The sequence below is a fragment of the Euprymna scolopes genome, chromosome 46 (assembly GCF_053919585.1).
Source record: "Euprymna scolopes isolate OS-2025 chromosome 46, ASM5391958v1, whole genome shotgun sequence".
Lineage (NCBI taxonomy): Eukaryota > Metazoa > Mollusca > Cephalopoda > Sepiida > Sepiolidae > Euprymna > Euprymna scolopes.
Window position 1 is genome coordinate 2,798,385 of NC_136527.1, and position 20,341 is coordinate 2,818,725.

The window sequence follows — 20,341 nt, forward strand, 5'->3', positions numbered from 1 at the left end:
CTTTTATATAAAACTCTCTATAGATTTCCAACTGTTCTGTGGTGTAGTTGTTATCACATCTGCTTTACACGCAGAAAGTCGCGAGTTCGCACCTCGCCAGAAGCTATGCGTTTGTCATCATCTTAACTGGTATATTGAAAAAATACCTTAATTTCTTATGAAATTATTATGTTTTCATTGTTTTGGATACAAATTCATCAACTTTTATATAAAACTCTCTATAGATTGGCAACGGTTCTGTGGTGTAGTGGTTATCACATCTGCTTTACACGCAGAAAGTCGCGGGTTCGAACCTGTCCGGAACCTATGCTTTTGTCTTCATTTTAACTGGTACATTGAAAAAATACCCAAAATATCGTTGGAAATTATTATGTTTTCATTGTTTTGGATACAAATTCATCAATTTTTATATAAAACTCTATAGAGATTGGCAACGGTTCTGTGGTGTAGTGGTTATAATATCTGCTTTACACGCAGAAAGTCGCGAGTTCGAACCTCGCCGGAACCTATGCTGTTGTCTTCATCTTAACTTGTACATTGAAAAATTACCCAAAATATCGTTGTAAATTATTATGTTTTCATTGTTTTGGATACAAATTCATCAACTTTTATATAAAACTCTCTATAGATTGGCAATGGTTCTGTGGTGTAGTGGTTATCACATCTGCTTTACACGCAGAATGTCGCGAGTTCGAACCTCGCCGGAACCTATGCTTTTGTCTTCATCTTAACTGGTACATTGAAAAAATACCCAAAATATCGTTGGAAATTATTATGTTTTCATTGTTTTGGATACAAATTCATCAACTTTTATATAAAACTCTCTATAGATTGGCAACGGTTCTGTGGTGTAGTGGTTATCACATCTGCTTTACACGCAGAAAGTCGCGAGTTCGAACCTCGCCGGAACCTATGCTTTTGTCTTCATCTTAACTGGTACATTGAAAAAATACCCAAAATATCGTTGGAAATGATTATGTTTTCATTGTTTTGGATACAAATTCATCAACTTTTATATAAAACTCTCTATAGATTGGCAACGGTTCTGTGGTGTAGTGGTTATCACATCTGCTTTACACGCAGAAAGTCGCGAGTTCGAACCTCGCCGGAACCTATGCTTTTGTCTTCATCTTAACTGGTACATTGAAAAAATACCCCAAATATCGTTGGAAATTATTATGTTTTCATTGTTTTGGATACAAATTCATCAACTTTTATATAAAACTCTCTAGAGATTGGCAACGGTTCTGTGGTGTAGTTGTTATCACATCTGCTTTACACGCAGAAAGTATCGGGGTCGAACCTCGCAAGAACCTATGCTTTTGTCTTCATCTTAACTGTTACATTGAAAAAATACCCAAAATATCGTTGGAAATTATTATGTTTTCATTGTTTTGGATACAAATTCATCAACTTTTATATAAAACTCTCGACGGATTGGCAACGGTTCTGTGGTGTAGTGGTTATCACATCTGCTTTACACGCAGAAAGTCGCGAGTTCGAACCTCGCCGGAACCTATGCTTTTGTCTTCATCTTTACTATTACATTGAAAAAATACCCAAAATATCGTTGGAAATTATTATGTTTTCATTGTTTTGGATACAAATTCATCAACTTTTATATAAAACTCTCTAGAGATTGGCAACGGTTCTGTGGTGTAGTGGTTATCACATCTGGTTTACACGCAGAAAGTCGCGAGTTCGAACCTCGCCGGAACCTATGCTTTTGTCTTCATCTTAACTGGTACATTGAAAAAATACCCTAAATATCGTTGGAAATTATTATGTTTTCATTGTTTTGGATACAAATTCATCAACTTTTATATAAAACTCTCTATAGATTGGCAACGGGTTCTGTGGTGTAGTGGTTATCACATCTGCTTTACACGCAGAAAGTGGCGAGTTCGAACCTCGCCGGAACCTATGCTTTTGTCTTCATCTTAACTATTACATTGAAAAAATACCCAAAATATCGTTGGAAATTATTATGTTTTCATTGTTTTGGATACAAATTCATCCACTTTTATATAAAACTCTCTAGAGATTGGCAACGGTTCTGTGGTGTTGCGGTTATCACATCTGCTTTACACGCAGAAAGTCGTAAGTTCGAACGTCGCCGGAACCTATGCTTTTATCTTCATCTTAACTGGTACATTGAAAAAATACCCAAAATATCGTTGGAAATTATTATGTTTTCATTGTTTTGGATACAAATTCATCAACTTTTATATAAAACTCTCTATAGATTGGCAACGGTTCTGTGGTGTAGTGGTTATCACATCTGCTTTGCACGCAGAAAGTGGCGAGTTCGACCCCCGCCGGAACCTATGCTTTTGTCTTCATCTTAACTGGTACATTGAAAAAATACCCAAAATATCGTTGGAAATTATTATGTTTTCATTGTTTTGGATACAAATTCATCAACTTTTATATAAAACTCTCTATAGATTGGCAACGGTTCTGTGGTGTAGTGGTTATCACATCTGCTTTACACGCAGAAAGTCGCGGGTTCGAATTTGTCCGGAACCTATGCTTTTGTCTTCATCTTAACTGGTACATTGAAAAAATACCCAAAATATCGTTGGAAATTATTATGTTTTCATTGTTTTGGATACAAATTCATCAACTTTTATATAAAACTCTCTAGTGATTGGCAACGGTTCTGTGGTGTAGTGGTTATCACATCTGCTTTACACGCAGAAAGTGGCGAGTTCGAACCTCGCCGGAACCTATGCTTTTGTCTTCATCTTAACTGGTACATTGAAAAAATACCCAAAATATCGTTGGAAATTATTATGTTTTCATTGTTTTGGATACAAATTCATCAACTTTTATATAAAACTCTCTATGGATTGGCAACGGTTCTGTGGTGTAGTGGTTATCACATCTGCTTTACACGCAGAAAGTCGCGAGTTCGAACCTCGCCGGAACCTATGCTTTTGTCTTCATCTTAACTGGTACATTGAAAAAATACCCAAAATATCGTTGGAAATTATTATGTTTTCATTGTTTTGGATACAAATTCATCAACTTTTATATAAAACTCTCTATAGATTGGCAACGGTTCTGTGGTGTAGTTGTTATCACATCTGCTTTACACGCAGAAAGTCGCGAGTTCGAACCTCGCCGGAACCTATGCTTTTGTCTTCATCTTAACTGGTACATTGAAAAAATACCCAAAATATCGTTGGAAATTATTATGTTTTCATTGTTTTGGATACAAATTCATCAACTTTTATATAAAACTCTCTAGAGATTGGCAACGGTTCTGTGGTGTAGTGCTTATCACATCTGCTTTACACGCAGAAAGTAGCGAGTTCGAAACTCGCAAGAACCTATGCTTTTGTCTTCATCTTAACTGGTACATTGAAAAAATACCCAAAATATCGTTGGAAATTATTATGTTTTCATTGTTTTGGATACAAATTCATCAACTTTTATATAAAACTCTCTATGGATTGGCAACGGTTCTGTGGTGTAGTGGTTATCACATCTGCTTTACACGCAGAAAGTCGCGAGTTCGAACCTCGCCGGAACCTATGCTTTTATCTTCATCTTAACTTGTACATTGAAAAAATACACAAAATATCGTTGGAAATTATTATGTTTTCATTGTTTTGGATACAAATTCATCAACTTTTATATAAAACTCTCTATAGATTGGCAACGGTTCTGTGGTGTAGTGGTTATCACATCTGCTTTACACGCAGAAAGTGGCGAGTTCGAACCTCGCCGGAACCTATGCTTTTGTCTTCATCTTAACTGTTACATTGAAAAAATACCCAAAATATCGTTGGAAATTATTATGTTTTCATTGTTTTGGATACAAATTCATCAACTTTTATATAAAACTCTCTAGAGATTGGCAACGGTTCTGTGGTGTAGTGGTTATCACATCTGCTTTACACGCAGAAAGTGGCGAGTTTTAACCTCGCCGGAATCTATGCTTTTGTCTTCATCTTAACTGGTACATTGAAAAAATACACAAAATATTGTTGGAAATTATTATGTTTTCATTGTTTTGGATACAAATTCATCAACTTTTATATAAAACTCTCTATAGATTGGCAACTGTTCTGTGGTGTAGTTGTTATCACATCTGCTTTACACGCAGAAAGTCGCGAGTTCGCACCTCGCCAGAAGCTATGCGTTTGTCATCATCTTAACTGGTATATTGAAAAATACCTTAATTTCTTATGAAATTATTATTTTTTCATTGTTTTGGATACAAATTCATCAACTTTTATATAAAACTCTCTATAGATTGGCAACGGTTCTGTGGTGTAGTGGTTATCACATCTGCTTTACACGCAGAAAGTCGCAGGTTCGAACCTGTCCGGAACCTATGCTTTTGTCTTCATCTTAACTGGTACATTGAAAAAATACCCAAAATATCGTTGGAAATTATTATGTTTTCATTGTTTTGGATACAAATTCATCAACTTTTATATAAAACTCTATAGAGATTGGCAACGGTTCTGTGGTGTAGTGGTTATCACATCTGCTTTACACGCAGAAAGTAGCGAGTTCGAACCTCGCCGGAACCTATGCTGTTGTCTTCATCTTAACTTGTACATTGAAAAAATACCCAAAATATCGTTGGAAATTATTATGTTTTCATTGTTTTGGATACAAATTCATCAACTTTTATATAAAACTCTCTATAGAGTGGCAACGGTTCTGTGGTGTAGTGGTTATCACATCTGCTTTACACGCAGAAAGTCGCGAGTTCGAACCTCGCCGGAACCTATGCTTTTGTCTTCATCTTAACTGGTACATTGAAAAATTACCCAAAATATCGTTGGAAATTATTATGTTTCCATTGTTTTGGATACAAATTCATCAACTTTTATATAAAACTCTCTATAGATTGGCAACGGTTCTGTGGTGTAGTGGTTATCACATCTGCTTTACACGCAGAAAGTCGCGAGATCGAACCTTTCTTGAACGTATGCTTTTGTCTTCATCTTAACTGGTACATTGAAAAAATACCCAAAATATCGTTGGAAATTATTATGTTTTAATTGTTTTGGATACAAATTCATCAACTTTTATATAAAACTCTCTATAGATTGGCAACGGTTCTGTGGTGTAGTGGTTATCACATCTGCTTTACACGCAGAAAGTCGCGAGTTCGAACCTCGCCGGAACCTATGCTTTTGTCTTCATCTTAACTATTACATTTAAAAAATACCCAAAATATCGTTGGAAATTATTATGTTTTCATTGTTTTGGATACAAATTCATCAACTTTTATATAAAACTCTCTATAGATTGGCAACGGTTCTGTGGTGTATTGGTTATCACATCTGCTTTACACGCAGAAAGTGGCGAGTTCGAACCTCGCCGGAACCTATTCTTTTGTCTTCATCTTAACTGGTACATTGAAAAAATCCCCAAAATATCGTTGGAAATTATTATGTTTTCATTGTTTTGGATACAAATTCATCAAATTTTATATAAAACTCTCTAGAGATTGGCAACGGTTCTGTGGTGTAGTGGTTATCACATCTGCTTTACACGCAGAAAGTCACGAGTTCGAACCTCGCCGGAACCTATGCTTTTGTCTTCATCTTAACTGGTACATTGAAAAAATACCCAAAATATCGTTGGAAATTATTATGTTTTCATTGTTTTGGATACAAATTCATCAACTTTTATATAAAACTCTCTATAGATTGGCAACGGTTCTGTGGTGTAGTGGTTATCACATCTGCTTTACACGCAGAAAGTGGCGAGTTCGAACCTCGCCGGAACCTATGCTTTTGTCTTCATCTTAACTGGTACATTGAAAAAATACCCAAAATATCGTTGGAAATTATTATGTTTTCATTGTTTTGGATACAAATTCATCAACTTTTATATAAAACTCTCTATAGATTGGCAACGGTTCTGTGGTGTAGTGGTTATCACATCTGCTTTACACGCAGAAAGTGGCGAGTTCGAACCTCGCCGGAACCTATGCTTTTGTCTTCATCTTAACTGGTACATTGAAAAAATACCCAAAATATCGTTGGAAATTATTATGTTTTCATTGTTTTGGATACAAATTCATCAAGTTTTATATAAAACTCTCTATAGATTGGCAACGGTTCTGTGGTGTAGTGGTTATCACATCTGCTTTACACGCAGAAAGTGGCGAGTTCGAACCTCGCCGGAACCTATGCTTTTGTCTTCATCTTAACTGGTACATTGAAAAAATACCCAAAATATCGTTGGAAATTATTATGTTTTCATTGTTTTGGATACAAATTCATCAACTTTTATATAAAACTCTCTATAGATTGGCAACGGTTCTGTGGTGTAGTGGTTATCACATCTGCTTTACACGCAGAAAATCGCGAGTTCGAACCTCGCCGGAACCTATGCTTTTGTCTTCATCTTAACTATTACATTGAAAAAATACCCAAAATATCGTTGGAAATTATTATGTTTTCATTGTTTTGGATACAAATTCATCAACTTTTATATAAAACTCTCTATAGATTGGCAACGGGTTCTGTGGTGTAGTGCTTATCACATCTGCTTTACACGCAGAAAGTGGCGAGTTCGAACCTCGCCGGAACCTATGCTTTTGTCTTCATCTTAACTGGTACATTGAAACAATACCCTAAATATCGTTGGAAATTATTATGTTTTCATTGTTTTGGATACAAATTCATCAACTTTTATATAAAACCCTCTATAGATTGGCAACGGTTCTGCGGTGTAGTAGTTATCACATCTGCTTTACACGCAGAAAGTCGCGAGTTCGAACCTCGCCGGAACCTATGCTTTTGTCTTCATCTTAACTGGTACATTGAAAAAATACCCAAAATATCGTTGGAAATGTTTATGTTTTCATTGTTTTGGATACAAATTCATCAACTTTTATATAAAACTCTCTATAAATTGGCAACGGTTCTGTGGTGTAGTGGTTATCACATCTGCTTTACACGCAGAAAGTGGCGAGTTCGAACCTCGCCGGAACCTATGCTTTTGTCTTCATCTTAACTGGTACATTGAAAAAATACCCTAAATATCGTTGGAAATCATTATGTTTTCATTGTTTTGGATACAAATTTTTAAACTTTTATATAAAACTCTCTATAGATTGGCAAGGGTTCTGTGGTGTAGTGGTTATCACATCTGCTTACAGGCAGAAAGTGGCGAATTCGAACCTCGCCGGAACCTATGCTGTTGTCTTCATCTTAACTGGTACATTGAAAAAATACCCAAAATATCGTTGGAAATTATTATGTTTTCATTGTTTTGGATACAAATTCATCAACTTTTATATAAAACTCTCTATAGATTGGCAACGGTTCTGTGGTGTAGTGGTTATCACATCTGCTTTACACGCAGAAAGTCGCGAGTTCGAACCTCGCCGGAACCTATGCTTTTGTCTTCATCTTAACTGGTACATTGAAAAAATACCCAAAATATCGTTGGAAATTATTATGTTTTCATTGTTTTGGATACAAATTCATCAACTTTTATATAAAACTCTCTATAGATTGGCAATGGTTCTGTGGTGTAGTGGTTATCACATCTGCTTTACACGCAGAAAGTCGCGATGTCGAACCTCGCCGAGACCTATGCTTTTGTCTTCATCTAAACTGGTACATTGAAAAAATACCCAAAATATCGTTGGAAATTATTATGTTTTCATTGTTTTGGATACAAATTCATCAACTTTTATATAAAACTCTCTAGTGATTGGCAACGATTCTGTGGTGTAGTGGTTATCACATCTGCTTTACACGCAGAAAGTCGCGAGTTAAACCTCCCCGGAACCTATGCTTTTGTCTTCATCTTAACTGGTACATTGAAAAAATACCCAAAATATCGTTGGAAATTATTATGTTTTCATTGTTTTGGATACAAATTCATCAACTTTTATATAAAACTCTCTATAGATTGGCAACGGTTCTGTGGTGTAGTGGTTATCACATCTGCTTTACACGCAGAAAGTCGCGAGTTCGACCCTCACCGGAACCTATGCTTTTGTATTCATCTCAACTGGTACATTGAAAAAATACCCAACATATCGTTGGAAATCATCATGTTTTCATTGTTTTGGATACAAATTTTTAACCTTTTATATAAAACTCTCTATAGATTGGCAACGGTTCTGTGGTGTAGTGGTTATCACTACTGCTATACGCGCAGAAAGTCTCGAGTTCGAACCTCGCCGGAACCTATGCTTTTGTCTTCATCTTAACTGGTACATTGAAAAAATACCCAAAATATCGTTGGAAATTATTATGTTTTCATTGTTTTGGATACAAATTCATCAACTTTTATATAAAACTCTCTGTAGATTGGCAACGGTTCTGTGGTGTATTGGTTATCACATCCGCTTTACACGCAGAAAGTCGCGAGTTCGAACCTCGCCGGAACCTATGCTTTTGTCTTCATCTTAACTGGTACATTGAAAAAATACACAAAATGTCGTTGGAAATTATTATGTTTTCATTGTTTTGGATACAAATTCATCAAATTTTATATAAAACTCTCTAGGGATTGGCAACGGTTCTGTGGTGTAGTGGTTATCACATCTGCTTTACACGCGGAAAGTGTCGAGTTCGAACCTCGCCGGAATCTATGCTTTTGTCTTCATCTTAACTGGTACATTGAAAAAATCCCCAAAATATCGTTGGAAATTATTATGTTTTCATTGTTTTGGATACAAATTCATCCACTTTTATATAAAACTCTCTAGAGATTGACAACGGTTCTGTGGTGTAGTGGTTATCACATCTGCTTTACACGCAGAAAGTGGTGAGTTCGAACCTCGCCGGAACCTATGCTTTTGTCTTCATCTTAACTGGTACATTGAAAAAATACCCAAAATATCGTTGGAAATTATTATGTTTTCATTGTTTTGGATACAAATTCATCAACTTTTATATAAAACTCTCTATAAATTGGCAACGGTTCTGTGGTGTAGTGGTTATCACATCTGCTTTACACGATGGAAGTGGCGAGTTCGAACCTCGCCGGAACCTATGCTTTTGTCTTCATCTTAACTGGTACATTGAAAAAATACCCTAAATATCGTTGGAAATCATTATGTTTTCATTGTTTTGGATACAAATTTTTAAACTTTTATATAAAACTCTCTATAGATTGGCAACGGTTCTGTGGTGTAGTGGTTATCACATCTGCTTTACACGCAGAAAGTGGCGAGTTCGAACCTCGCCGGAACCTATGCTGTTGTGTTCATCTTAACTGGTACATTGAAAAAATACCCAAAATATCGTTGGAAATTATTATGTTTTCATTGTTTTTGATACAAATTCATCAACTTTTATATAAAACTCTCTATAAATTGGCAACGGTTCTGTGGTGTAGTGGTTATCACATCTGCTTTACACGCAGAAAGTGGCGAGTTCGAACCTCGCCGGAACCTATGCTGTTGTGTTCATCTTAACTGGTACATTGAAAAAATACCCAAAATATCGTTGGAAATTATTATGTTTTCATTGTTTTGGATACAAATTCATCAACTTTTATATAAAACTCTCTATAGATTGGCAACGGTTCTGTGGTGTAGTGGTTATCACATCTGCTTTACACGCAGAAAGTGGCGAGTTCGAACCTCGCCGGAACCTATGCTTTTGTCTTCATCTTAACTGGTACATTGAAAAAATACCCAAAATATCGTTGGAAATTATTATGTTTTCATTGTTTTGGATACAAATTCATCAAGTTTTATATAAAACTCTCTATAGATTGGCAACGGTTCTGTGGTGTAGTGGTTATCACATCTGCTTTACACGCAGACAGTGGCGAGTTCGAACCTCGCCGGAACCTATGCTTTTGTCTTCATCTTAACTGGTACATTGAAACAATACCCTAAATATCGTTGGAAATTATTATGTTTTCATTGTTTTGGATACAAATTCATCAACTTTTATATAAAACCCTCTATAGATTGGCAACGGTTCTGCGGTGTAGTAGTTATCACATCTGCTTTACACGCAGAAAGTCGCGAGTTCGAACCTCGCCGGAACCTATGCTTTTGTCTTCATCTTAACTGGTACATTGAAAAAATACCCAAAATATCGTTGGAAATTATTATGTTTTCATTGTTTTGGATACAAATTCATCAAGTTTTATATAAAACTCTCTATAGATTGGCAACGGTTCTGTGGTGTAGTGCTTATCACATCTGCTTTACACGCAGAAAGTGGCGAGTTCGAACCTCGCCGGAACCTATGCTTTTGTCTTCATCTTAACTGGTACATTGAAACAATACCCTAAATATCGTTGGAAATTATTATGTTTTCATTGTTTTGGATACAAATTCATCAACTTTTATATAAAACCCTCTATAGATTGGCAACGGTTCTGCGGTGTAGTAGTTATCACATCTGCTTTACACGCAGAAAGTCGCGAGTTCGAACCTCGCCGGAACCTATGCTTTTGTCTTCATCTTAACTGGTACATTGAAAAAATACCCAAAATATCGTTGGAAATGTTTATGTTTTCATTGTTTTGGATACAAATTCATCAACTTTTATATAAAACTCTCTATAAATTGGCAACGGTTCTGTGGTGTAGTGGTTATCACATCTGCTTACAGGCAGAAAGTGGCGAATTCGAACCTCGCCGGAACCTATGCTGTTGTCTTCATCTTAACTGGTACATTGAAAAAATACCCAAAATATCGTTGGAAATTATTATGTTTTCATTGTTTTGGATACAAATTCATCAACTTTTATATAAAACTCTCTAGAGATTGGCAACGGTTCTGTGGTGTAGTGGTTATCACATCTGCTTTACACGCAGAAAGTGGCGAGTTCGAACCTCGCCGGAACCTATGCTTTTGTCTTCATCTTAACTGGTACATTGAAAAAATACCCAAAATATCGTTGGAAATTATTATGTTTTCATTGTTTTGGATACAAATTCATCAACTTTTATATAAAACTCTCTATAGATTGGCAACGGTTCTGTGGTGTAGTGGGTATCACATCTGCTTTACACGCAGAAAGTGGCGAGTTCGAACCTCGCCGAAACCTATGCTTTTGTCTTCATCTAAACTGGTACATTGAAACAATACCCAAAATATCGTTGGAAATTATTATGTTTTCATTGTTTTGGATACAAATTCATCAACTTTTATATAAAACTCTCTATAGATTGGCAACGGTTCTGTGGTGTAGTGGTTATCACATCTGCTTTACACGCAGAAAGTGGCGAGTTCGAACCTCGCCGGAACCTATGCTTTTGTCTTCATCTTAACTGGTACATTGAAAAAATACCCAAAATATCGTTGGAAATTATTATGTTTTCATTGTTTTGGATACAAATTCATCAACTTTTATATAAAACTCTCTATAGATTGGCAACGGTTCTGTGGTGTAGTGGTTATCACATCTGCTTTACACGCAGAAAGTCGCGAGTTCGACCCTCACCGGAACCTATGCTTTTGTATTCATCTCAACTGGTACATTGAAAAAATACCCAACATATCGTTGGAAATCATCATGTTTTCATTGTTTTGGATACAAATTTTTAACCTTTTATATAAAACTCTCTATAGATTGGCAACGGTTCTGTGGTGTAGTGGTTATCACTACTGCTACACGCGCAGAAAGTCTCGAGTTCGAACCTCGCCGGAACCTATGCTTTTGTCTTCATCTTAACTGGTACATTGAAAAAATACCCAAAATATCGTTGGAAATTATTATGTTTTCATTGTTTTGGATACAAATTCATCAACTTTTATATAAAACTCTCTATAGATTGGCAACGGTTCTGTGGTGTATTGGTTATCACATCTGCTTTACACGCAGAAAGTCGCGAGTTCGAACCTCGCCGGAACCTATGCTTTTGTCTTCATCTTAACTGGTACATTGAAAAAATACACAATATGTCGTTGGAAATTATTATGTTTTCATTGTTTTGGATACAAATTCATCAAATTTTATATAAAACTCTCTAGGGATTGGCAACGGTTCTGTGGTGTAGTGGTTATCACATCTGCTTTACACGCGGAAAGTGTCGAGTTCGAACCTCGCCGGAATCTATGCTTTTGTCTTCATCTTAACTGGTACATTGAAAAAATCCCCAAAATATCGTTGGAAATTATTATGTTTTCATTGTTTTGGATACAAATTCATCCACTTTTATATAAAACTCTCTAGAGATTGACAACGGTTCTGTGGTGTAGTGGTTATCACATCTGCTTTACACGCAGAAAGTCGCGAGTTCGAACCTCGCCGGAACCTATGCTTTTGTCTTCATCTTAACTGGTACATTGAAAAAATACACAAAATATCGTTGGAAATTATTATGTTTTCATTGTTTTGGATACAAATTCATCAACTTTTATATAAAACCCTCTATAGATTGGCAACGGTTCTGCGATGTAGTGGTTATCACATCTGCTTTACACGCAGAAAGTGGTGAGTTCGAACCTCGCCGGAACCTATGCTTTTGTCTTCATCTTAACTGGTACATTGAAAAAATACCCAAAATATCGTTGGAAATTATTATGTTTTCATTGTTTTGGATACAAATTCATCAACTTTTATATAAAACTCTCTATAAATTGGCAACGGTTCTGTGGTGTAGTGGTTATCACATCTGCTTTACACGCAGGAAGTGGCGAGTTCGAACCTCGCCGGAACCTATGCTTTTGTCTTCATCTTAACTGGTACATTGAAAAAATACCCTAAATATCGTTGGAAATCATTATGTTTTCATTGTTTTGGATACAAATTTTTAAACTTTTATATAAAACTCTCTATAGATTGGCAACGGTTCTGTGGTGTAGTGGTTATCACATCTGCTTTACACGCAGAAAGTGGCGAGTTCGAACCTCGCCGGAACCTATGCTGTTGTGTTCATCTTAACTGGTACATTGAAAAAATACCCAAAATATCGTTGGAAATTATTATGTTTTCATTGTTTTGGATACAAATTCATCAACTTTTATATAAAACTCTCTATAAATTGGCAACGGTTCTGTGGTGTAGTGGTTATCACATCTGCTTTACACGCAGAAAGTGGCGAGTTCGAACCTCGCCGGAACCTATGCTGTTGTGTTCATCTTAACTGGTACATTGAAAAAATACCCAAAATATCGTTGGAAATTATTATGTTTTCATTGTTTTGGATACAAATTCATCAACTTTTATATAAAACTCTCTATAGATTGGCAACGGTTCTGTGGTGTAGTGGTTATCACATCTGCTTTACACGCAGAAAGTGGCGAGTTCGAACCTCGCCGGAACCTATGCTTTTGTCTTCATCTTAACTGGTACATTGAAAAAATACCCAAAATATCGTTGGAAATTATTATGTTTTCATTGTTTTGGATACATATTCATCAACTTTTATATAAAACTCTCTATAGATTGGCAACGGTTCTGTGGTGTAGTGGTTATCACATCTGCTTTACACGCAGAAAGTGGCGAGTTCGAACCTCGCCGAAACCTATGCTTTTGTCTTCATCTTAACTGGTACATTGAAAAAATACCCAAAATATCGTTGGAAATTATTATGTTTTCATTGTTTTGGATACAAATTCATCAACTTTTATATAAAACTCTCTAGAGATTGGCAACGATTCTGTGGTGTAGTGGTTATCACATCTGCTTTACACGCAGAAAGTCGCGAGTTCGAACCTCCCCGGAACCTATGCTTTTGTCTTCATCTTAACTGGTACATTGAAAAAATACCCAAAATATCGTTGGAAATTATTATGTTTTCATTGTTTTGGATACAAATTCATCAACTTTTATATAAAACTCTCTAGAGATTGGCAACGGTTCTGTGGTGTAGTGCTTATCACGTCTGCTTTACACGCAGAAAGTCGCGAGTTCGACCCTCACCGGAACCTATGCTTTTGTCTTCATCTTAACTGGTACATTGAAAAAATACCCAACATATCGTTGGAAATCATCATGTTTTCATTGTTTTGGATACAAATTTTTAACCTTTTATATAAAACTCTCTATAGATTGGCAACGGTCCTGTGGTGTAGTGGTTATCACTTCTGCTTAACGCGCAGAAAGTCTGGAGTTCGACCCTCGCCGGAACCTATGCTTTTGTCTTCATCTTAACTGGTACATTGAAAAAATACCCAAAATATCGTTGGAAATTATTATGTTTTCATTGTTTTGGATACAAATTCATCAACTTTTATATAAAACTCTCTATAGATTGGCAACGGTTCTGTGGTGTAGTGGTTATCACATCTGCTTTACACGCAGAAAGTCGCGAGTTCGACCCTAGCCGGAACCTACGCTTTTGTCTTCATCTTAACTGGTACATTGAAAAAATACCCAAAATATCGTTGGAAATTATTATGTTTTCATTGTTTTGGATACAAATTCATCAACTTTTGTATAAAACTCTCTATAGATTGGCAACGGTTCTGTGGTGTAGTGGTTATCACATCTGCTTTACACGCAGAAAGTCGCGAGTTCGACCCTAGCCGGAACCTACGCTTTTGTCTTCATCTTAACTGGTACATTGAAAAAATACCCAAAATATCGTTGGAAATTATTATGTTTTCATTGTTTTGGATACAAATTCATCAACTTTTGTATAAAACTCTCTATAGATTGGAAACGGTTCTGTGGTGTAGTGGTTATCACATCTGCTTTACACGCAGAAAGTCGCGAGTTCGAACCTCGCCGGAACCTATGCTTTTGTCTTCATCTTAACTGGTACATTGAAAAAATACCCAAAATATCGTTGGAAATTTTTATGTTTTCATTGTTTTGGATACAAATTCATCAACTTTTATATAAAACTCTCTATAGATTGGCAACGGTTCTGTGGTGTAGTGGTTATCACATCTGCTTTACACGCCGAAAGTCGCGAGTTCGAACCTCGCCGGAACCTACGCTTTTGTCTTCATCTTAACTGGTACATTGAAAAAATACCCAAAATATGGTTGGAAATTATTATGTTTTCATTGTTTTGGACACAAATTCATCAACTTTTAGATAAAACTCTCTATAAGTGCAACGGTTCTTTGGTGTAGTGGTTATCACATCTGCTTTACACGCAGAAAGTCTCGAGTTCGAACCTCGCCGGAACCTATGCTTTTTGTCTTCATCTTAACTGGTACATTGAAAAAGTACCCAAAATATCGTTGGAAATGTTTATGTTTTCATTTTTTTGGATACAAATTCATCAACTTTTATATAAAACTCTATATAAATTGGCAACGGTTCTGTGGTGTAGTGGTTATCACATCTGCTTTACACGCAGAAAGTCGCGAGTTCGACCCTCGCCGGAACCTACGCTTTTGTCTTCATCTTAACTGGTACATTGAAAAAATACCCAAAATATCGTTGGAAATTATTATGTTTTCATTGTTTTGGATACAAATTCATCAACTTTTATATAAAACTCTCTATAGATTGGCAACGGTTCTGTGGTGTAGTGGTTATCACATCGCATTTACACGCAGAAAGTCGCGAGTTCGACCCTCGCCGGAACCTACGCTTTTGTCTTCATCTTAACTGGTACATTGAAAAAATACCCAAAATATCGTGTGAAATTATTATGTTTTCATTGTTTTGGATACAAATTCATCAACTTTTATATAAAACTCTCTATAGATTGGCAACGGTTCTGTGGTGTAGTGTTTATCACATCTGCTTTACACGCAGAAAGTCGCGAGTTCGAACCTCGCCGGAACCTATGCTTTTGTCTTCATCTCAACTATTACATTGAAAAAATACCCACAATATCGTTGGAAATTATTATGTTTTCATTGTTTTGGATACAAATTTTTAAACTTTTATATAAAACTCTCTATAGATTGGCAACGGTTCTGTGGTGTAGTGGTTATCACATCTGCTTTACACGCAGAAAGTCGCGAGTTCGAACCTCGCCGGAACCTATGCTTTTATCTTCGTCTTAACTGGTACATTGAAAAAATACCCAAAATATCGTTGGAAATTATTATGTTTTCATTGTTTTGGATACAAATTCATCAACTTTTATATAAAACTCTCTGTAGATTGGCCACGGTTCTGTGGTGTAGTGGTTATCACATCTGCTTTACACGCAGAAAGTCGCGAGTTCGAACCTCGCCGGAACCTATGCTTTTGTCTTCATCTTAACTGGTACATTGAAAAAATACCCAAAATATCGTTGGAAATTATTATGTTTTCATTGTTTTGGATACAAATTCATCAACGTTTATATAAAACTCTCTATAGATTGGAAACGGTTCTGTGGTGTAGTGGTTATCACATCTGCTTTACACGCAGAAAGTCGCGAGTTCGAACCTCGCCGGAACCTATGCTTTTGTCTTCATCTTAACTGGTACATTGAAAAAATACCCAAAATATCGTTGGAAATTTTTATGTTTTCATTGTTTTGGATACAAATTCATCAACTTTTATATAAAACTCTCTATAGATTGGCAACGGTTCTGTGGTGTAGTGGTTATCACATCTGCTTTACACGCAGAAAGTGGCGAGTTCGAACCTCGCCGGAACCTATGCTTTTGTCTTCATCTTTACTATTACATTGAAAAAATACCCAAAATATCGTTGGAAATTATTATGTTTTCATTGTTTTGGATTCAAATTCATCAACTTTTATATAATACTCTCTATAGATTGGCAACGGTTCTGTGGTGTAGTGGTTATCACATCTGCTTTACACGCAGAAATTGGCGAGTTCGAACCTCGCCGGCACCTATGCTTTTGTCTTCATCTTAACTGGTACATTGAAAAAATACCCAACATATCGTTGGAAATCATCATGTTTTCATTGTTTTGGATACACATTTTTAACCTTTTATATAAAACTCTCTATAGATTGGCAACGGTCCTGTGGTGTAGTGGTTATCACTTCTGCTTAACGCGCAGAAAGTCTGGAGTTCGACCCTCGCCGGAACCTATGCTTTTGTCTTCATCTTAACTGGTACATTGAAAAAATACCCAAAATATCGTTGGAAATTATTATGTTTTCATTGTTTTGGATACAAATTCATCAACTTTTATATAAAACTCTCTATAGATTGGCAACGGTTCTGTGGTGTAGTGGTTATCACATCTGCTTTACACGCAGAAAGTCGCGAGTTCGACCCTCGCCGGAACCTACGCTTTTGTCTTCATCTTAACTGGTACATTGAAAAAATACCCAAAATATCGTTGGAAATTATTATGTTTTCATTGTTTTGGATACAAATTCATCAACTTTTGTATAAAACTCTCTATAGATTGGAAACGGTTCTGTGGTGTAGTGGTTATCACATCTGCTTTACACGCAGAAAGTCGCGAGTTCGAACTTCGCCGGAACCTATGCTTTTGTCTTCATCTTAACTGGTACATTGAAAAAATACCCAAAATATCGTTGGAAATTTTTATGTTTTCATTGTTTTGGATACAAATTCATCAACTTTTATATAAAACTCTCTATAGATTGGCAACGGTTCTGTGGTGTAGTGGTTATTACATCTGCTTTACACGCCGAAAGTCGCGAGTTCGAACCTCGCCGGAACCTACGCTTTTGTCTTCATCTTAACTGGTACATTGAAAAAATACCCAAAATATGGTTGGAAATTATTATGTTTTCATTGTTTTGGACACAAATTCATCAACTTTTAGATAAAACTCTCTATAAGTGCAACGGTTCTTTGGTGTAGTGGTTATCACATCTGCTTTACACGCAGAAAGTCGCGAGTTCGAACCTCGCCGGAACCTATGCTTTTGTCTTCATCTTAACTGTTACATTGAAAAAATACACAAAATATCGTTGGAAATTATTATGTTTTCATTGTTTTGGATACAAATTCATCAACTTTTATATAAAACTCTCTATAGATTGGCAACGGTCCTGTGGTGTAGTGGTTATCACTTCTGCTTAACACGCAGAAAGTCTCGAGTTCGAACCTCGCCGGAACCTACGCTTTTGTCTTCATCTTAACTGGTACATTGAAAAAATACCCAAAATATCGTTGGAAATTATTATGTTTTCATTGTTTTGGATACAAATTCATCAACTTTTATATAAAACTCTCTACAGATTGGCAATGGTTCTGTGGTGTAGTGTTTATCACATCTGCTTTACACGCAGAAAGTCGCGAGTTCGAACCTCGCCGGAACCTATGCTTTTGTCTTCATCTCAACTATTACATTGAAAAAATACCCACAATATCGTTGGAAATTATTATGTTTTCATTGTTTTGGATACAAATTTTTAAACGTTTATATAAAACTCTCTATAGATTGGCAACGGTTCTGTGGTGTAGTGGTTATCACATCTGCTTTACACGCAGAAAGTCGCGAGTTCAAACCTCGCCGGAACCTATGCTTTTATCTTCGTCTTAACTGGTACATTGAAAAAATACCCAAAATATCGTTGGAAATTATTATGTTTTCATTGTTTTGGATACAAATTCATCAACTTTTATATAAAACTCTCTGTAGATTGGCCACGGTTCTGTGGTGTAGTGGTTATCACATCTGCTTTACACGCAGAAAGTCGCGAGTTCGAACCTCGCCGGAACCTATGCTTTTGTCTTCATCTTAACTGGTACATTGAAAAAATACCCAAAATATCGTTGGAAATTATTATGTTTTCATTGTTTTGGATACAAATTCATCAAGGCTTATATAAAACTCTCTATAGATTGGAAACGGTTCTGTGGTGTAGTGGTTATCCCATCTGCTTTACACGCAGAAAGTCGCGAGTTCGAACCTCGCCGGAACCTATGCTTTTGTCTTCATCTTAACTGGTACATTGAAAAAATACCCAAAATATCGTTGGAAATTTTTATGTTTTCATTGTTTTGGATACAAATTCATCAACTTTTATATAAAACTCTCTATAGATTGGCAACGGTTCTGTGGTGTAGTGGTTATCACATCTGCTTTACACGCAGAAAGTGGCGAGTTCGAACCTCGCCGGAACCTATGCTTTTGTCTTCATCTTTACTATTACATTGAAAAAATACCCAAAATATCGTTGGAAATTATTATGTTTTCATTGTTTTGGATTCAAATTCATCAACTTTTATATAAAACTCTCTATAGATTGGCAACGGTTCTGTGGTGTAGTGGTTATCACATCTGCTTTACACGCAGAAAGTCGCGAGTTCGAACCTCGCCGGAACCTATGCTTTTGTCTTCATCTTAACTGGTACGTTGAAAAAATACCCAAAATATCGTTGGAAATTATTATGTTTTCATTGTTTTGGATACAAATTCATCAACTTTTATATAAAACTCTCTATAGATTGGCAACGGGTTCTGTGGTGTAGTGGTTATCACATCTGCTTTACACGCAGAAAGTCGCGAGTTCGAACCTCGTCGGAACCTATGCTATTGTCTTCATCTTAACTATTACATTGAAAAAATACACAAAATATCGTTGGAAATTATTATGTTTTCATTGTTTTGGATACAAATTCATCAACTTTTATATAAAACTCTCTATAGATTGGCAACGGTTCTGTGGTGTAGTGGTTATCACATCTGCTTTACACGCAGAAAGTCGCGAGTTCGAACCTCGCCGGAACCTATGCTTTTATCTTCATCTTAACTGGTACATTGAAAAAATACCCAAAATATCGTTGGAAATTATTATGTTTTCATTGTTTTGGATAAAAATTCATCAACTTTTATATAAAACTCTCTATAGATTGGCAACGGTTCTGTGGTGTAGTGGTTATCACATCTGCTTTACACGCAGAAAGTGGCGAGTTCGAACCTCGCCGGAACCTATGCTTTTGTCTTCATCTTAACTGTTACATTGAAAAAATACCCAAAATATCGTTGGAAATTATTATGTTTTCATTGTTTTGGATACAAATTCATCAACTTTTATATAAAACTCTCTAGAGATTGGCAACGGTTCTGTGGTGTAGTGGTTATCACATCTGCTTTACACGCAGGAAGTGGCGAGTTCGAACCTCGCCGGAATCTATGCTTTTGTCTTCATCTTAACTGGTACATTGAAAAAATCCCCAAAATATCGTTGGAAATTATTATGTTTTCATTGTTTTGGATACAAATTCATCAACTTTTATATAAAACTCTCTAGAGATTGGCAACGGTTCTGTGGTGTAGTGGTTATCACATCTGCTTTACACGCAGAAAGTGGCGAGTTCGAACCTCGCCGGAACCTATGCTTTTGTCTTCATCTCAACTGGTACATTGAAAAAATACCCAAAATATCGTTGGAAATTATTATGTTTTCATTGTTTTGGATACAAATTCATCAACTTTTATATAAAAACTCTCTATAGATTGGAAACGGTTCTGTTGTGTAGTGGTTATCACATACATATGCTTTACACGCAGCAAGTCGCGAGTTCGAACCTCGCCGGAACCTATGCTTTTGTCTTCATCTTAACTGGTACATTGAAAAA

General features: G+C 36.1%; 70 non-coding genes across 70 annotated transcripts; all 70 read left to right on the plus strand.

Annotated features, from left to right (window-relative positions):
* Positions 1–435: 435 nt before the first annotated feature.
* Trnav-uac (transfer RNA valine (anticodon UAC)) lies at positions 436–508 on the plus strand. Its single transcript has one exon. It is a non-coding gene; the product is annotated as a tRNA-Val (tRNA).
* Positions 509–637: 129 nt separating this feature from the next.
* Trnav-uac (transfer RNA valine (anticodon UAC)) lies at positions 638–710 on the plus strand. Its single transcript has one exon. It is a non-coding gene; the product is annotated as a tRNA-Val (tRNA).
* Positions 711–839: 129 nt separating this feature from the next.
* On the plus strand, positions 840–912 carry Trnav-uac (transfer RNA valine (anticodon UAC)). The gene has a single exon. It is a non-coding gene; the product is annotated as a tRNA-Val (tRNA).
* Positions 913–1,041: 129 nt separating this feature from the next.
* Trnav-uac (transfer RNA valine (anticodon UAC)) lies at positions 1,042–1,114 on the plus strand. The gene has a single exon. It is a non-coding gene; the product is annotated as a tRNA-Val (tRNA).
* Positions 1,115–1,445: 331 nt separating this feature from the next.
* Trnav-uac (transfer RNA valine (anticodon UAC)) lies at positions 1,446–1,518 on the plus strand. The gene has a single exon. It is a non-coding gene; the product is annotated as a tRNA-Val (tRNA).
* Positions 1,519–1,647: 129 nt separating this feature from the next.
* On the plus strand, positions 1,648–1,720 carry Trnav-uac (transfer RNA valine (anticodon UAC)). The gene has a single exon. It is a non-coding gene; the product is annotated as a tRNA-Val (tRNA).
* A 130-nt stretch (positions 1,721–1,850) lies between these two features.
* On the plus strand, positions 1,851–1,923 carry Trnav-uac (transfer RNA valine (anticodon UAC)). The gene has a single exon. It is a non-coding gene; the product is annotated as a tRNA-Val (tRNA).
* A 331-nt stretch (positions 1,924–2,254) lies between these two features.
* Positions 2,255–2,327, plus strand: Trnaa-ugc (transfer RNA alanine (anticodon UGC)). Its single transcript has one exon. It is a non-coding gene; the product is annotated as a tRNA-Ala (tRNA).
* A 331-nt stretch (positions 2,328–2,658) lies between these two features.
* Positions 2,659–2,731, plus strand: Trnav-uac (transfer RNA valine (anticodon UAC)). Its single transcript has one exon. It is a non-coding gene; the product is annotated as a tRNA-Val (tRNA).
* A 129-nt stretch (positions 2,732–2,860) lies between these two features.
* Trnav-uac (transfer RNA valine (anticodon UAC)) lies at positions 2,861–2,933 on the plus strand. Its single transcript has one exon. It is a non-coding gene; the product is annotated as a tRNA-Val (tRNA).
* Positions 2,934–3,062: 129 nt separating this feature from the next.
* Positions 3,063–3,135, plus strand: Trnav-uac (transfer RNA valine (anticodon UAC)). The gene has a single exon. It is a non-coding gene; the product is annotated as a tRNA-Val (tRNA).
* A 331-nt stretch (positions 3,136–3,466) lies between these two features.
* On the plus strand, positions 3,467–3,539 carry Trnav-uac (transfer RNA valine (anticodon UAC)). Its single transcript has one exon. It is a non-coding gene; the product is annotated as a tRNA-Val (tRNA).
* Positions 3,540–3,668: 129 nt separating this feature from the next.
* Trnav-uac (transfer RNA valine (anticodon UAC)) lies at positions 3,669–3,741 on the plus strand. Its single transcript has one exon. It is a non-coding gene; the product is annotated as a tRNA-Val (tRNA).
* A 531-nt stretch (positions 3,742–4,272) lies between these two features.
* Trnav-uac (transfer RNA valine (anticodon UAC)) lies at positions 4,273–4,345 on the plus strand. The gene has a single exon. It is a non-coding gene; the product is annotated as a tRNA-Val (tRNA).
* A 129-nt stretch (positions 4,346–4,474) lies between these two features.
* On the plus strand, positions 4,475–4,547 carry Trnav-uac (transfer RNA valine (anticodon UAC)). The gene has a single exon. It is a non-coding gene; the product is annotated as a tRNA-Val (tRNA).
* Positions 4,548–4,676: 129 nt separating this feature from the next.
* On the plus strand, positions 4,677–4,749 carry Trnav-uac (transfer RNA valine (anticodon UAC)). Its single transcript has one exon. It is a non-coding gene; the product is annotated as a tRNA-Val (tRNA).
* A 331-nt stretch (positions 4,750–5,080) lies between these two features.
* Positions 5,081–5,153, plus strand: Trnav-uac (transfer RNA valine (anticodon UAC)). Its single transcript has one exon. It is a non-coding gene; the product is annotated as a tRNA-Val (tRNA).
* A 129-nt stretch (positions 5,154–5,282) lies between these two features.
* On the plus strand, positions 5,283–5,355 carry Trnav-uac (transfer RNA valine (anticodon UAC)). Its single transcript has one exon. It is a non-coding gene; the product is annotated as a tRNA-Val (tRNA).
* Positions 5,356–5,484: 129 nt separating this feature from the next.
* Trnav-uac (transfer RNA valine (anticodon UAC)) lies at positions 5,485–5,557 on the plus strand. Its single transcript has one exon. It is a non-coding gene; the product is annotated as a tRNA-Val (tRNA).
* Positions 5,558–5,686: 129 nt separating this feature from the next.
* On the plus strand, positions 5,687–5,759 carry Trnav-uac (transfer RNA valine (anticodon UAC)). The gene has a single exon. It is a non-coding gene; the product is annotated as a tRNA-Val (tRNA).
* A 129-nt stretch (positions 5,760–5,888) lies between these two features.
* On the plus strand, positions 5,889–5,961 carry Trnav-uac (transfer RNA valine (anticodon UAC)). The gene has a single exon. It is a non-coding gene; the product is annotated as a tRNA-Val (tRNA).
* A 129-nt stretch (positions 5,962–6,090) lies between these two features.
* On the plus strand, positions 6,091–6,163 carry Trnav-uac (transfer RNA valine (anticodon UAC)). The gene has a single exon. It is a non-coding gene; the product is annotated as a tRNA-Val (tRNA).
* A 129-nt stretch (positions 6,164–6,292) lies between these two features.
* Positions 6,293–6,365, plus strand: Trnav-uac (transfer RNA valine (anticodon UAC)). Its single transcript has one exon. It is a non-coding gene; the product is annotated as a tRNA-Val (tRNA).
* A 130-nt stretch (positions 6,366–6,495) lies between these two features.
* Trnav-uac (transfer RNA valine (anticodon UAC)) lies at positions 6,496–6,568 on the plus strand. The gene has a single exon. It is a non-coding gene; the product is annotated as a tRNA-Val (tRNA).
* Positions 6,569–6,899: 331 nt separating this feature from the next.
* Positions 6,900–6,972, plus strand: Trnav-uac (transfer RNA valine (anticodon UAC)). The gene has a single exon. It is a non-coding gene; the product is annotated as a tRNA-Val (tRNA).
* A 330-nt stretch (positions 6,973–7,302) lies between these two features.
* Trnav-uac (transfer RNA valine (anticodon UAC)) lies at positions 7,303–7,375 on the plus strand. The gene has a single exon. It is a non-coding gene; the product is annotated as a tRNA-Val (tRNA).
* Positions 7,376–7,907: 532 nt separating this feature from the next.
* On the plus strand, positions 7,908–7,980 carry Trnav-uac (transfer RNA valine (anticodon UAC)). Its single transcript has one exon. It is a non-coding gene; the product is annotated as a tRNA-Val (tRNA).
* Positions 7,981–8,311: 331 nt separating this feature from the next.
* Positions 8,312–8,384, plus strand: Trnav-uac (transfer RNA valine (anticodon UAC)). Its single transcript has one exon. It is a non-coding gene; the product is annotated as a tRNA-Val (tRNA).
* Positions 8,385–8,715: 331 nt separating this feature from the next.
* On the plus strand, positions 8,716–8,788 carry Trnav-uac (transfer RNA valine (anticodon UAC)). The gene has a single exon. It is a non-coding gene; the product is annotated as a tRNA-Val (tRNA).
* Positions 8,789–9,119: 331 nt separating this feature from the next.
* Trnav-uac (transfer RNA valine (anticodon UAC)) lies at positions 9,120–9,192 on the plus strand. Its single transcript has one exon. It is a non-coding gene; the product is annotated as a tRNA-Val (tRNA).
* A 129-nt stretch (positions 9,193–9,321) lies between these two features.
* Trnav-uac (transfer RNA valine (anticodon UAC)) lies at positions 9,322–9,394 on the plus strand. Its single transcript has one exon. It is a non-coding gene; the product is annotated as a tRNA-Val (tRNA).
* Positions 9,395–9,523: 129 nt separating this feature from the next.
* On the plus strand, positions 9,524–9,596 carry Trnav-uac (transfer RNA valine (anticodon UAC)). The gene has a single exon. It is a non-coding gene; the product is annotated as a tRNA-Val (tRNA).
* Positions 9,597–9,725: 129 nt separating this feature from the next.
* Positions 9,726–9,798, plus strand: Trnav-uac (transfer RNA valine (anticodon UAC)). The gene has a single exon. It is a non-coding gene; the product is annotated as a tRNA-Val (tRNA).
* Positions 9,799–10,129: 331 nt separating this feature from the next.
* Positions 10,130–10,202, plus strand: Trnav-uac (transfer RNA valine (anticodon UAC)). Its single transcript has one exon. It is a non-coding gene; the product is annotated as a tRNA-Val (tRNA).
* Positions 10,203–10,734: 532 nt separating this feature from the next.
* Trnav-uac (transfer RNA valine (anticodon UAC)) lies at positions 10,735–10,807 on the plus strand. The gene has a single exon. It is a non-coding gene; the product is annotated as a tRNA-Val (tRNA).
* Positions 10,808–10,936: 129 nt separating this feature from the next.
* On the plus strand, positions 10,937–11,009 carry Trnav-uac (transfer RNA valine (anticodon UAC)). Its single transcript has one exon. It is a non-coding gene; the product is annotated as a tRNA-Val (tRNA).
* Positions 11,010–11,138: 129 nt separating this feature from the next.
* Positions 11,139–11,211, plus strand: Trnav-uac (transfer RNA valine (anticodon UAC)). Its single transcript has one exon. It is a non-coding gene; the product is annotated as a tRNA-Val (tRNA).
* A 129-nt stretch (positions 11,212–11,340) lies between these two features.
* Trnav-uac (transfer RNA valine (anticodon UAC)) lies at positions 11,341–11,413 on the plus strand. The gene has a single exon. It is a non-coding gene; the product is annotated as a tRNA-Val (tRNA).
* A 331-nt stretch (positions 11,414–11,744) lies between these two features.
* Trnav-uac (transfer RNA valine (anticodon UAC)) lies at positions 11,745–11,817 on the plus strand. The gene has a single exon. It is a non-coding gene; the product is annotated as a tRNA-Val (tRNA).
* A 331-nt stretch (positions 11,818–12,148) lies between these two features.
* On the plus strand, positions 12,149–12,221 carry Trnav-uac (transfer RNA valine (anticodon UAC)). Its single transcript has one exon. It is a non-coding gene; the product is annotated as a tRNA-Val (tRNA).
* Positions 12,222–12,552: 331 nt separating this feature from the next.
* On the plus strand, positions 12,553–12,625 carry Trnav-uac (transfer RNA valine (anticodon UAC)). Its single transcript has one exon. It is a non-coding gene; the product is annotated as a tRNA-Val (tRNA).
* Positions 12,626–12,754: 129 nt separating this feature from the next.
* Positions 12,755–12,827, plus strand: Trnav-uac (transfer RNA valine (anticodon UAC)). Its single transcript has one exon. It is a non-coding gene; the product is annotated as a tRNA-Val (tRNA).
* A 129-nt stretch (positions 12,828–12,956) lies between these two features.
* Trnav-uac (transfer RNA valine (anticodon UAC)) lies at positions 12,957–13,029 on the plus strand. Its single transcript has one exon. It is a non-coding gene; the product is annotated as a tRNA-Val (tRNA).
* A 129-nt stretch (positions 13,030–13,158) lies between these two features.
* Trnav-uac (transfer RNA valine (anticodon UAC)) lies at positions 13,159–13,231 on the plus strand. The gene has a single exon. It is a non-coding gene; the product is annotated as a tRNA-Val (tRNA).
* A 129-nt stretch (positions 13,232–13,360) lies between these two features.
* Trnav-uac (transfer RNA valine (anticodon UAC)) lies at positions 13,361–13,433 on the plus strand. The gene has a single exon. It is a non-coding gene; the product is annotated as a tRNA-Val (tRNA).
* Positions 13,434–14,168: 735 nt separating this feature from the next.
* Trnav-uac (transfer RNA valine (anticodon UAC)) lies at positions 14,169–14,241 on the plus strand. Its single transcript has one exon. It is a non-coding gene; the product is annotated as a tRNA-Val (tRNA).
* Positions 14,242–14,370: 129 nt separating this feature from the next.
* Positions 14,371–14,443, plus strand: Trnav-uac (transfer RNA valine (anticodon UAC)). The gene has a single exon. It is a non-coding gene; the product is annotated as a tRNA-Val (tRNA).
* Positions 14,444–14,572: 129 nt separating this feature from the next.
* On the plus strand, positions 14,573–14,645 carry Trnav-uac (transfer RNA valine (anticodon UAC)). The gene has a single exon. It is a non-coding gene; the product is annotated as a tRNA-Val (tRNA).
* Positions 14,646–14,774: 129 nt separating this feature from the next.
* Trnav-uac (transfer RNA valine (anticodon UAC)) lies at positions 14,775–14,847 on the plus strand. Its single transcript has one exon. It is a non-coding gene; the product is annotated as a tRNA-Val (tRNA).
* Positions 14,848–15,177: 330 nt separating this feature from the next.
* Positions 15,178–15,250, plus strand: Trnav-uac (transfer RNA valine (anticodon UAC)). Its single transcript has one exon. It is a non-coding gene; the product is annotated as a tRNA-Val (tRNA).
* Positions 15,251–15,581: 331 nt separating this feature from the next.
* On the plus strand, positions 15,582–15,654 carry Trnav-uac (transfer RNA valine (anticodon UAC)). Its single transcript has one exon. It is a non-coding gene; the product is annotated as a tRNA-Val (tRNA).
* A 129-nt stretch (positions 15,655–15,783) lies between these two features.
* On the plus strand, positions 15,784–15,856 carry Trnav-uac (transfer RNA valine (anticodon UAC)). Its single transcript has one exon. It is a non-coding gene; the product is annotated as a tRNA-Val (tRNA).
* A 129-nt stretch (positions 15,857–15,985) lies between these two features.
* Positions 15,986–16,058, plus strand: Trnav-uac (transfer RNA valine (anticodon UAC)). The gene has a single exon. It is a non-coding gene; the product is annotated as a tRNA-Val (tRNA).
* Positions 16,059–16,187: 129 nt separating this feature from the next.
* Positions 16,188–16,260, plus strand: Trnav-uac (transfer RNA valine (anticodon UAC)). Its single transcript has one exon. It is a non-coding gene; the product is annotated as a tRNA-Val (tRNA).
* Positions 16,261–16,389: 129 nt separating this feature from the next.
* Positions 16,390–16,462, plus strand: Trnav-uac (transfer RNA valine (anticodon UAC)). The gene has a single exon. It is a non-coding gene; the product is annotated as a tRNA-Val (tRNA).
* A 533-nt stretch (positions 16,463–16,995) lies between these two features.
* Trnav-uac (transfer RNA valine (anticodon UAC)) lies at positions 16,996–17,068 on the plus strand. The gene has a single exon. It is a non-coding gene; the product is annotated as a tRNA-Val (tRNA).
* Positions 17,069–17,197: 129 nt separating this feature from the next.
* Trnav-uac (transfer RNA valine (anticodon UAC)) lies at positions 17,198–17,270 on the plus strand. The gene has a single exon. It is a non-coding gene; the product is annotated as a tRNA-Val (tRNA).
* A 329-nt stretch (positions 17,271–17,599) lies between these two features.
* Positions 17,600–17,672, plus strand: Trnav-uac (transfer RNA valine (anticodon UAC)). The gene has a single exon. It is a non-coding gene; the product is annotated as a tRNA-Val (tRNA).
* A 129-nt stretch (positions 17,673–17,801) lies between these two features.
* Trnav-aac (transfer RNA valine (anticodon AAC)) lies at positions 17,802–17,874 on the plus strand. The gene has a single exon. It is a non-coding gene; the product is annotated as a tRNA-Val (tRNA).
* A 129-nt stretch (positions 17,875–18,003) lies between these two features.
* On the plus strand, positions 18,004–18,076 carry Trnav-uac (transfer RNA valine (anticodon UAC)). Its single transcript has one exon. It is a non-coding gene; the product is annotated as a tRNA-Val (tRNA).
* Positions 18,077–18,205: 129 nt separating this feature from the next.
* On the plus strand, positions 18,206–18,278 carry Trnav-uac (transfer RNA valine (anticodon UAC)). Its single transcript has one exon. It is a non-coding gene; the product is annotated as a tRNA-Val (tRNA).
* Positions 18,279–18,407: 129 nt separating this feature from the next.
* Trnav-uac (transfer RNA valine (anticodon UAC)) lies at positions 18,408–18,480 on the plus strand. The gene has a single exon. It is a non-coding gene; the product is annotated as a tRNA-Val (tRNA).
* A 129-nt stretch (positions 18,481–18,609) lies between these two features.
* Positions 18,610–18,682, plus strand: Trnav-uac (transfer RNA valine (anticodon UAC)). Its single transcript has one exon. It is a non-coding gene; the product is annotated as a tRNA-Val (tRNA).
* A 129-nt stretch (positions 18,683–18,811) lies between these two features.
* On the plus strand, positions 18,812–18,884 carry Trnav-uac (transfer RNA valine (anticodon UAC)). Its single transcript has one exon. It is a non-coding gene; the product is annotated as a tRNA-Val (tRNA).
* Positions 18,885–19,013: 129 nt separating this feature from the next.
* On the plus strand, positions 19,014–19,086 carry Trnav-uac (transfer RNA valine (anticodon UAC)). Its single transcript has one exon. It is a non-coding gene; the product is annotated as a tRNA-Val (tRNA).
* A 130-nt stretch (positions 19,087–19,216) lies between these two features.
* On the plus strand, positions 19,217–19,289 carry Trnav-uac (transfer RNA valine (anticodon UAC)). The gene has a single exon. It is a non-coding gene; the product is annotated as a tRNA-Val (tRNA).
* A 129-nt stretch (positions 19,290–19,418) lies between these two features.
* On the plus strand, positions 19,419–19,491 carry Trnav-uac (transfer RNA valine (anticodon UAC)). The gene has a single exon. It is a non-coding gene; the product is annotated as a tRNA-Val (tRNA).
* A 129-nt stretch (positions 19,492–19,620) lies between these two features.
* Positions 19,621–19,693, plus strand: Trnav-uac (transfer RNA valine (anticodon UAC)). The gene has a single exon. It is a non-coding gene; the product is annotated as a tRNA-Val (tRNA).
* A 129-nt stretch (positions 19,694–19,822) lies between these two features.
* On the plus strand, positions 19,823–19,895 carry Trnav-uac (transfer RNA valine (anticodon UAC)). The gene has a single exon. It is a non-coding gene; the product is annotated as a tRNA-Val (tRNA).
* A 129-nt stretch (positions 19,896–20,024) lies between these two features.
* On the plus strand, positions 20,025–20,097 carry Trnav-uac (transfer RNA valine (anticodon UAC)). The gene has a single exon. It is a non-coding gene; the product is annotated as a tRNA-Val (tRNA).
* The last annotated feature ends 244 nt before the right edge of the window (positions 20,098–20,341 follow it).